The sequence below is a fragment of the Habropoda laboriosa genome, unplaced genomic scaffold (assembly GCF_001263275.1).
Source record: "Habropoda laboriosa isolate 0110345459 unplaced genomic scaffold, ASM126327v1 scaffold84, whole genome shotgun sequence".
Lineage (NCBI taxonomy): Eukaryota > Metazoa > Arthropoda > Insecta > Hymenoptera > Apidae > Habropoda > Habropoda laboriosa.
Genome location: NW_017100202.1, coordinates 1,757,950 through 1,768,728, shown reverse-complemented (window position 1 = coordinate 1,768,728; position 10,779 = coordinate 1,757,950). Strand labels below are relative to the sequence as shown.

Here is a 10,779-nt window from a genome sequence, read left to right as displayed (position 1 = left end):
CGACAACCATGATAAATTCCCCTTACTGTTTTTACCCCTTGACGCGTCATTTTTCTTACGAGCTAAACCGTGTCGAATTGAGGAAATTGTGCTGCACTTGCGGTTTACGCTACGTGTGCAGAAAAATCACGCTGCTACGAAAAGGATTGTTCCAATAAATTATCCAAATTGTAGAAATTAAGCAAACTTCCGCTTTCAACGAAAAATATTATATTAAATACACATCTTCCCGTGGGAACGGACGTTAACAAAAGTAAAAAAAATATTCATAATATTTAAAATATTATGAACATGAATAATATAAAATTTATACCATGAATATTCAAAATATTTAATTTTGCCGAGTGTCTGAAAATATTTGTGCGACACCAGTAATTGGACGTAATTTCGAAAAATTTGCGTCACAACGTCATATACCACAATACGAAATCCTGAAATACAATAAATCAGATTTCCTAATGAGAAATCATCAACCCACTCCTATAATTAACAGAAATACTGAATATTTGTGTAAGTTAATTATTGGACATAATTTCGAAAAATTTGCATTGAGTCAGATACGAGAAAGCATCAAACAATACGAAATCCTCAAGTACAATAAATCAGATTTGACAACGAAAAATCATCAACCCAACACTTTCATAATTAACCTAAACACATCGCTAGAAGTACAAGCTTTTACACTGTCCGAATATTTTTGGAAACAGTATTTCATTCGAAATACACATTGTCATTGGTCCATTATCAGCACGATATCGAACGGAATCGAACAGAATCGTCGAGCGGAAAGGAACGATGCGGCAAAGGGTAGCGAGAATCGCTACGACCCTCTTCCATAGGATCCAAACTTTTCTTCAATTCTCCAAGCAATTATCTAAATTTCCGCCAGGCCGATGCTTTTCATTCTTATTCCCAGATATTTCGTAGGTTAAACTTTCCTCTGTACAATGATTCCTTTTCCCTTTAACCCATCCCACCGACCTCCCTCCCCCCCTGGCTTGACCTCCTTTCGTTTATTGCTCGCATCGCAAATCGACGAGCGGAAGTTCGCGGAAAGTTTCATTTAAACTGTCGGCCTTTACCCGAATACACCGCGATACGGAGCGAACAATGTCCATTCTCTGTCTTCGAGGCGGACGATAATAAATTACGAGCTTCGCGTCGAAGTCATCAGCCGTTCCGGTTCAACGAACCTCCAGTGAAATCAATTTCACTCCGCGGGCTTCGTTTTCGTTACACTCTGCCTCGCGGAGTAACGCGAGACCTTCGTCACACTTGCCCGAAAGGTGTGAAACGCTTTTTGTAATTGACTCGGGATTTTGCAATTATCGCGAAGCGACACTGAATTATTTTCAACGAACAGGTCAACGAACTCGTCTCGTAACGGACTAGAAGAGTGAAACAAACGATGCTGTTCTATTCAGAAAAGTAAAGGTGACGTGGAACTTTTAGAAGCGTCTCCATCTCGAATAAAATTGTCCTCATTTTTGTCACACACTTTTCCGAACGAACGAGGGATGGTAGAAAAATTATTGACGACGATAGGTACGACAAACTATGCAACGAGAAGTTGAAGTTAAATTCAGCGACAGATGAGAGACACTAGTTTGAACAATTTTTACATCGCAACGTATCTCACAAATCAAATGTATCAAAAAATTATTCTCTATTTTCTCAGTCACTTTCGTTAGAATTCATATCCTCGCTAACAATAAGCGTTCCTATTACCGTGCAATAATGGCCGTAAAATTCCTCTCTGCTATACCAAACAGGTAAATACAATCTCGCAGAACTACAGTAAACATTTCTTGCCGTTAAACTCATCGAAATTCCGTGTAACCGCCGCTCGAGAGCGGCAATTTGCATAACGAACCGTCAAACACGGAAAAAGGAAAGATTTGAATAAATTAGGAAATAAGTAGCAAAGAGTAGCATTATCGGTCGAGCGTTTCCCCCGATCGGTGTGTGGAATACGTTCGAAAAACGCGGTTAGAACCGCTAAAACGCGACGACGGAGGGCAGGGGGAAAAAAGGATCGGATGAAACGATTCCGCGGCCACAGGCGTTTTTCCGTAATTTATGCGCATATAGAGTAAATGAATCGATCCTGGGAAACAGCAACATCTGCCACCCGCCACGGAGCTTTGTGTACAGCGCTTAATTGGTAATTAGCCGGCGTATTTAACGTGAGCAGCGGCGAACAATTGGTCCCCGTATTCTCTTCCCAAATTCGTTTAACAAACGAATCGCAATTGCAATGATTACCAAGCCGTGGAGCGAACGGGGCGGCGTGATTGCGACTTTATCGGGCCATCCTGCACACGTCGATTAAGCTTTTTGTTCAAATAAAAATTAGCCTCTGTCCGCCCTCCCATATCTCGCTTTTCCATTCTCCCTTTCCTTTCGTTCACTTGCTCTTTCTCGGTTTCACCTCTTCCCGTTCCATTCGTCTCGTCTCGAAATCCCGCGATCCTATCGCGACCCCTCTCTCCATAAACCTCTGAATCCGCGTGAATGGAAATCGAGGATTGAAAATTCACCATGGATTAAACGTTCTCCTTGGTGGTTACGATAGCGACTCGTAATCGGGAGAGAATTGCTTAGGCAACGTTCGGCTTGATTGTCGGGCATTTTGATTGGTCGCGGAGTTTATTGCGGCTGAGGTAAGGAGGAATGTAATTCGATTGATCGTTGGGAATGAAATGATGCTTCTTGGACGTTGTTGAAAAAGAGAAAGTGTCTTTGTGGAATTGAAAGTCTTGGTACTGCAATTTTGTTAATGTCAAATTAATAGAGACTGCGATAAGAATATCACAGTGTCGGAAGTACCGTTTGTATACTATAATCGCGATTATAGCACTCCACGAGAAGAAAAAGAAAGTTCTCGAATTATTGTTCTTTTCAAAAATATTCTCTACCAATAGATGCTTAAAATACTCGTTTCTACATATTGGATGATTGCAAAAGTTCGTGCCCGATTTGAAAATAAAATACACCTGTCCCCCGATTTACACGGATGATCGGTTCCTCAGAATACCGTGTAAATCGAAATCATGGCTTTTTGTATGAAAAACCGTGTAAATCGGGGAAAAAAGAAAATGCGCATAATTCAGTCAGGTTATTTAATTAAATTCATTACACCTATTCCCCGATTCACACTGAAGATAGGTTCCTTAGAAAACCGTGTAAATCGAAAACAAACTAAAATGTGCATAATTCAGTCATTTATTTCAACGTAAAATAAAACATGAAAATAACGGTCTGTTCATAAAATGAAGAAACAAGAAGTATAAATTAAAAAAATTAACCAAAAATTTAATTACTGTTATCACTTTCGTACACTATTAATCTTTTATTCCTGGTTGGTACGATGTCACTTTCATCACTCGATAGTACTTGATGCGATTCAAGTTCGATGTTAGATGAATTAAAAACAATTTCAGATCGGCGAGCCTTGGTAATGAAATCCGTAATTAGCAATTGTGTTTGGTTTTTGATCAAATCTATACAGACCTCCTCATATTGAAACCGTGTAAAAGTGAAATCGTGTAAATAAAGTACCGTGTAAATCGGGGGATAGGTGTACAAGTAACATGACGTTAGAACAAACATCTGTGCCGAAGTGTGATAAGGTTCCCGTCACCTCTGGAAATCAAATATACACCATCTTTCTGAATAATAATTGCACGATAATTAGCTACGACAGATCTCGTTTCTCGCTTCTCCCGCAAAATTTTACTTTTCACTTACACTACGAATGCAGCGCTTCAATTTGAAGCTTCTCATACATAATTTCTCTCTATGTAAAATATCTGTTTACAAGCAAAATACGTTGAAAAAATGCGTTCACATACCTCAAACAGCGAAAGAAAAATCGAACGAAGTAATTCCATTCGCCGCAAGAACAAACTTCGCGTTCAATCTATCACCAAATATTATCTCCGTGCCTTGGCATGACGCTAATTGCACGATCAACGAGGAAGAAGTGGAACAGGGCCGTCGGAGGATAACAGAGCTCGAGGAAAATCCCGAGATATCGCGGCGTCGCCCGTTATTTGCATACAATGCGGCGCGATGCGTCGGACAGACAATGGCGCACCGGCCCTTCTTTTTTTTTTTGCGTTCGAACGAGAACATAGCGGGTTGCAGGGGAGGACAAGCGGCTGGTGTTCGTGGTGGCGTAACGTAAATCATATCTCGAAATAGATTCGGATCCGGCGCGTGGAGTCGACCCGCCATAAGCGGCAGAACGGATCCAATCTGGCCTGGAATCTTATCTGAACCAGTCACGGGATCGCGTGTATACGCGTTGGCCAATTTTGCAACATAATTACTCCGTGGCCTTCGTTCTCCCGCGACTTTTTCGAACACCGTTTGATTTGTGATCCTACCTTTTCTCCCCCTCTACCTTAATTCCACGATTACATCGATCACTGTACAATTGCAACGAAGAGTTCGAGTGATTTATGCGACTGGAGTTGTGATTTTATGAATTGGATCACGCATGAATATTTGTCAGATCACAAATTTATTTTTTTTTTTTTCAGTTGGTGTGTTTTTGCACGAGTTCGCGATGCAACGCGATCTATTTTACTAAATACGGCGCGTTAATGAAGATCGTAACTCTTCACTCCGATGTTTCGACACCGCGTATCGTACAGTGTTTTTCAGGAATGATACTTTCGATGTGTCTTTTGGTTTTACTTGTCCTCATGAGGGGTGTATTTTGAACTGTTATTTTGTGGTGGTGCGTGGGTATATATTGGGTCGGTGTATGTTCTGATTGGTTGGACGTTGAAGGTGGTGGAAAAGAAGGTCTCGAAAAATGCGGAGGTGTGATTGGATATTAGGAAACTAGTGGAAGGAGAACGTGAGGGTGAAGGTGGTGGGCAAAAGTTTAAATAATATGGGAAAAACCCGGAAAGGGGAAAGGAATAGGAAACATGACCAGGATGCGACGTGAACTGCTTTATGGTAGGGAAGGAATTTGTTAGGGGCTAGGAAGACGGCTGGAAACGACTGTTTATTAGTTTATGGCTCATTACTGGCCGGTGGGCTGCGCGACCGGATAAGAACAATCGAACATGGTGTTTCTAAGCAAAAGAATTTGGAAAGTTTGTTTCGAGGAGTACAGTGGCAAATTTAATAAGATGAACCAATTTGGAGATTGAAGAATTCCAGGTTTCAACCCTTCGCGTCTAAAGTCAACAAAATCGGTCGAAAGCAGTCAGAACAAAGGGTTGCTAAACATGTCTGGAATCAGCTAATTTTCGTATTCACTTCACAGATAAAATCGCACACATGACAGAAATATCGACAGTAAATCGAATATTCCGTGCTAAAGATTGCATTATCCGTGTACAAGCTATGAAACGAATATCTAACAGTCCCAAGACAATACAAATATTCCAAAAGTCTCGAAGGCCTAGAAAATTTCCAAGAGTCCTACATCTCTGAGATGTTGCGAGCGTGCCTGAGTTCCGACAGTCTCGAGGATTCGGAGGATTCTATGTGATGTGAAGAATTCGGCGAATGTCAGGAGGCCTGTAAGATTCCGGGGATCTTGACGATTCTGATGGCCCAGGATATCTCTAGGTCCGGCACGATCTTGAGGTTTCGGGAATTCGAGAATTTCCAGGCGGTTATCGGCTTTTGAGGGATCTAGATACAGTCGGAGTTATCTACGTCGGATTACACGGGTGTGGGAGCGCCGTATATTGTATCCCACGTGTCGAAAATCTTCTATATATTAGGTAACAAGAATCTTTGGACCCCTGAAGCAACTAGGTTAATCCCTCAGATTAACCCCGAAGATTCTCCAGGCATCTACCTTGTTTCTAATTTTACGACTCCAATTCGTAAGTGCTAGAACGCCCATTATGCTCGTACAGAATTCGCCAGATTTGCTACCACATATTAGCAAAAATGTTGCATTACGAGATTTCAGGCTGAACAATTTATTTTTCGTCTTAATCATTTTGCGAAGACTGTTTAGGTTTGCTTTACACTGAGCAAGTGTCCTGTGTGTCTCGATCATTTTTTAAGATCTGCTTCGCATGCAGTAAGTGTCCTAATTCTTATGAACGAAAGTGCGAGTATATGGAGCGCTTACGAGACATTTTAGGGCCAATGGGGAGGAGAGCCACCGTGAATTATGGCAGTGGACGACACCACTGGTTATCCCATAATTTTTAAACTATTTCAAAGTTGAATCTTACGAAGACATTTACGTCGAATCCTGTGGCTTTAAGGGTCCTTAAATCTTCTTTATATCTTCTAACTTACGTGTAACAAGAGGTCTCCAGCTGATCTGCACCTTTGAATCAGGTTTTGCACGTTAATAAGGATCGAGATGCTGAAGCTTCTGACATATTGTTTTGGTCGTAAATGTTTCAAGAATCTCCGTGTTAAATTCTATACACCGAACAGCATAAATTTCACAAGTAAACGATCTGCAGTCATCTTTTTCTAATTTGCATCGCCCACACAAGATTCGAAGAATTCGCAGATCCATCGTCACGAATATCACAATCGCGAGACAATTTATTTCACGCGGTCGTAAAAATTTATTTCAACGACACAACGCCTGAATTTTTCGACGACATCGACAAACAATATTTTTAACTTAAATAACTATTCGAGATTTTCTTTTTGCCCCACTAAAATTCGAATTAACGCTAGGAGGAATTTCCTGCTCGACCTGAAAGAGTCCGCGGTCAGAGAAGCGTTCACGGTGGCGCCAGGTCTCGATGGAACTCGTTTAAAGCGACGTTTATAGCCTAAAAAGGCGGCCTGAATCTCTTTTGGGGAATTTCATTTCTCGAATATGCGTGAACCAGACAGAACTGGAAACGAGACAATTCCAAAGGAAACCAGTTCCACGATTTCTTTACGAGATTCTTCAGTTCTAAAAATCTGCTGAAATGCTATCCTAATGACTCGTATCGTTCATTTCTGTCGCGTAAACTTGCGTAGAAAAAGCTGTTAAAAGACAATTTACCACGTCCAATTATTTTCTACATTGTGTTTTTAACATTCGCTAATTTTTCAACGTTAGGATTATTTCACCGTTAATTCCTTCAATAACAATATCCATACTTCGGAACATTGCCACGTAGAAGGAACTTAAATGAAACGCGCATTTTAATGGCGTCTATTAAAACATTTTATTGATCGTACGGGGGCATTTTATTATTTCTGTCAGCGGGTAATAAAATTTCATGGGGCTTATGGCAAATTACCTTAATGGCCGTGACCATCATTTCGATTATCCGCGATGAAATTTCGAAAACCGTCTCCACGTTAATTTGTCCGCGGAAAATCATGAAAATACTCGTGTGAAAGAAGGAATAAAACGTGAACATATCAAAGAACTCTACCGCTAATTTTATTCACCCTACATTCACACATATATACCGCGTTTCACAAATATAAAGTGCCTCGATGTATAAATTACGCACGACGCGTACGAGAAGATTGCTAATTTTTTCAAATAACGATTCGAAGCTTTCAAGAATCGTCATGCATATGTATATTTAAAGTACGAATATTAAAAAATTATCGTGAAAGATCCTACGATTACACAATCAACGATACTTTCAATTCCAGATGTAATGAAACTCCCTTGTTTTTTCTTCTGTGCGGTAAATTTGCAGCGTAACCGGTATTTATTATCGCTCGTTTAGTAGACAGGGCAACGCGGTATTAAGCACTAGAAGTAATACGATTATTCAACGTCTGGTTGGAACACAAAAGACACCAGGTGCTTCAGCGCGGATTTTCATTTCAATGGAAGGATTATGCAGTTGCGCCGCGACGCTCTGTAAATAAATAGTCCTATCCTCTGACGGATCATTTTTGCGCGCTCTTTCAACGAAAACACCGCGATTTCAATTAAACACGACCTATTTCGATCCGTTGGAAACGCTACATTCGGCTCCCACCTATGGAATATCAATTAAAAGGCCATTCTCCTCAGACGACGAGGCTAAATACGTTTAAATGGAGACCGCGAGTTCGATTCACTCTAATTGCCCGTTTGATGGATTTTCAACGATCTTCTGAAGATTTCATGGGAAGAAGATGCACCACTGTCCGTAAATATTTAGGCGCTTTCACGTCTTTGGAATTATTGAGAAAGTGGAACGTTTAAATGTAATTTTCACCGCTGTTCCTTTTATCTCATAACGAACGATTATTGTAAAAGAAAAAGGAACAACTGAAAATTGACACGGTTTTTCCCAATGGAACCGATATCTCCTCTCTGTCCGACTGACGATGAAAAAAATCCCTCCTTATCAAAGGAGGAGGAATTTTCTTTGAGACGTTTGTCGCTCGCGCTTCGATCGGCAGTTTCTCAGGAGGAGGAAAGTATGTTTGCAAGCTTCGCATTGTCTGTGCGTTTGAAGTGGAGAACTTTTTAAGAAGGCGTCAAGAATTGCTTCCCCCGTTGTGTTGCTACTTTCAAAGAGCATGATATTTTAACCGTGACAGCGGAATTTGATACAGGGAATACTAAAGCGGAGGAGAATTTCGTCTTTACTCGAAAGTAGCATAAAGTTAATTTCGCTTCAACTAGTTTCCCGTCTACTGTGAAACGAAAGTAAGTTAAGTAATATTATTTCAAGGCTCAAGGGTAATATTATTCTTCCATTTAATCTCCATACGAGACGCTCCATTTGAAAAAATGTGAAAGTCAACCGAGGAGGAACATCTTCCCTTAAAAATCTACAAAACTGCTAACACAAAGGCAACAATAATAAACTTCTCTAACAAACTCGGTATTCCACATATTCGCATATTTTAAACGAGTGAAAAATTCAGGTTCAAAACCTTCAACCCTTTTCTCTCGCAACGTGAAACGACCCTGAAAAAAAAAAAAATAATCCACGGAGGAAGCCTAAGGCCGCGTTTGAGGTATTTCGAGAGTTTGAAAAAAAAGGAAGAGGTACAAAAGGCGGCCGAAGAAGCACAGGGCGAGATTGTGGGAGGGACAGAAAATGGTAGGAGAAAATCGAGGCTCGCTTTGAGAGTGACAGGGCTGGTTTTTCCGCTTACGTGGGCGCACTTAATTTGGCCTTTTTACTATCCGGGCCGTCTTGTCCGCGGTAAAAGCTGCCACGGGAATCGGGAGTGAACTTTTCAATCTCGCGGTGGATTCTTGGCTTCCAATCTGCTCCCAATATCACCGGGTATTCGTCGGGCTTTTGAGTTCCGCCGAGTGAATTCCAAAGCCTCCTCATTCCCCTCGCACACTCACGCCAACCCCCTCGATTTCGATGCGTCGAGTTTATCGAGCGGATAGAGAATCTCGTCCGTGCACGTCCCATATGCGCGCGTCTATCTCTTTCTTCCTTTTCTCTTCTACACACGCATGTATACGTACACACGCTCACACCATGGACAGCCTTATCACGGACAATCGACGCAACGACGAAAATTTCACGGTGAAACTTTTGTTCGAGGGAATCGTGATCGTACCGAGGTTGTAAATTCATTTACACACAGAGAGCTTGTGGTCGAATAGCTGAAAGAAGGGTTGAAGTTCACGATGACGCGTTGTGATCGGCTAGAGTATAGAGTCCGAGCGATTTTCACGAGTCCGTTTCGGGACGTTCGTTTCGGGGCGGATTTAGAGGGACGGGGATATTTATGGCGTGCGCGATAGGAACGCGCTATCTCCTTTTTGCCCCTTTTCCCCCTGGCTTTCCTACCACGCTGCCAGGTATTTTGGGAAGCAAAAAATATGCTACGAGGTGCTTTGATGCCACTTGCAATAAGTATTACCGATGTTTTTTTTTTCTTTTTTGGCTTTTTGCTTTGTCGTTTTCGGGGAGGCTTCGTTTGTTTTCAGGGCCGTGATTTTGAAATTGCAAATTTCTTTTTGCTCTGAGAATTGATATTCGGTTATTGTAATGCTTTTACCGAGGCATGAAGAACGTAGAATTAAGGGTCACGCTGGTATTAAGAATTGAAATGTAACAAAAACCTGCATCAAAATTTTCAGTAAAATTTGATTATAATTGTAATTTCAGTTTCCACGTACAAGACGAAGAATGGTTAAGTATAAATTCCACGTAAAAATTCATAAGACAAGGAGTTAGAACAGCCCTTTTACCCTGTACTCTCTAAAAGTCTCGAAAGATAATTCCCTCGACAATTCGTTAAGAAGCCGCGTTATCGCAGGAACGAAACGCGACTTTCGAAAATCCAGGGTATCGAGTGAAAATTGAAATTGGAAAGCCGCACTAACACCTAGATAAACACCGATAGCAGAAGCTCGTTCGTCGGTGCTGATTGCACAGAGCAACGAAAGATTGGAAACGCTGCTGACTAACGACATTAAGAATTGAATTTCACGATCCCGATCTAACCTAATTTTTGGTTACGACTCCGCCGTAAGGAGGTTCGCCGGGCAGAACACGAAGAACGACACGGAGGGAACGTTGTAACTCTTATTGGCGGAGAGACACGTGGTTCTAATTAACTTCGTGTCGTCTCCAGGGATTTAATCCTGGCGGAGAACCGTTTCACCGACCGAGCAGCAGAAAATGTCGAGACTCTGCATCTTTCGTAATGTCGTGGAACCGCTCGTGTGCAAAATTGAAGCTTTTTCACGACGCTGAATTTTTTCCACCTTTTTTTTCTCTCTCCCTCTCTCGAAAATATGTACTTTGATTTATATCGACCGTCTTCTCCGTGTAACTACGTACTCTCTGTTTTCTTTTTAATCCGGTCGACCGAATTACATCGTCGTTTCGAACGTGTAGTTCAATTAGC

General features: G+C 41.4%; 1 protein-coding gene across 1 annotated transcript in view; it reads right to left on the bottom strand.

Moving 5' to 3' along the window:
• Positions 1–10,779, bottom strand: part of LOC108570435 — a 97,721-nt gene that overhangs the window by 86,836 nt on the left and 106 nt on the right. The window lies entirely within an intron of this gene.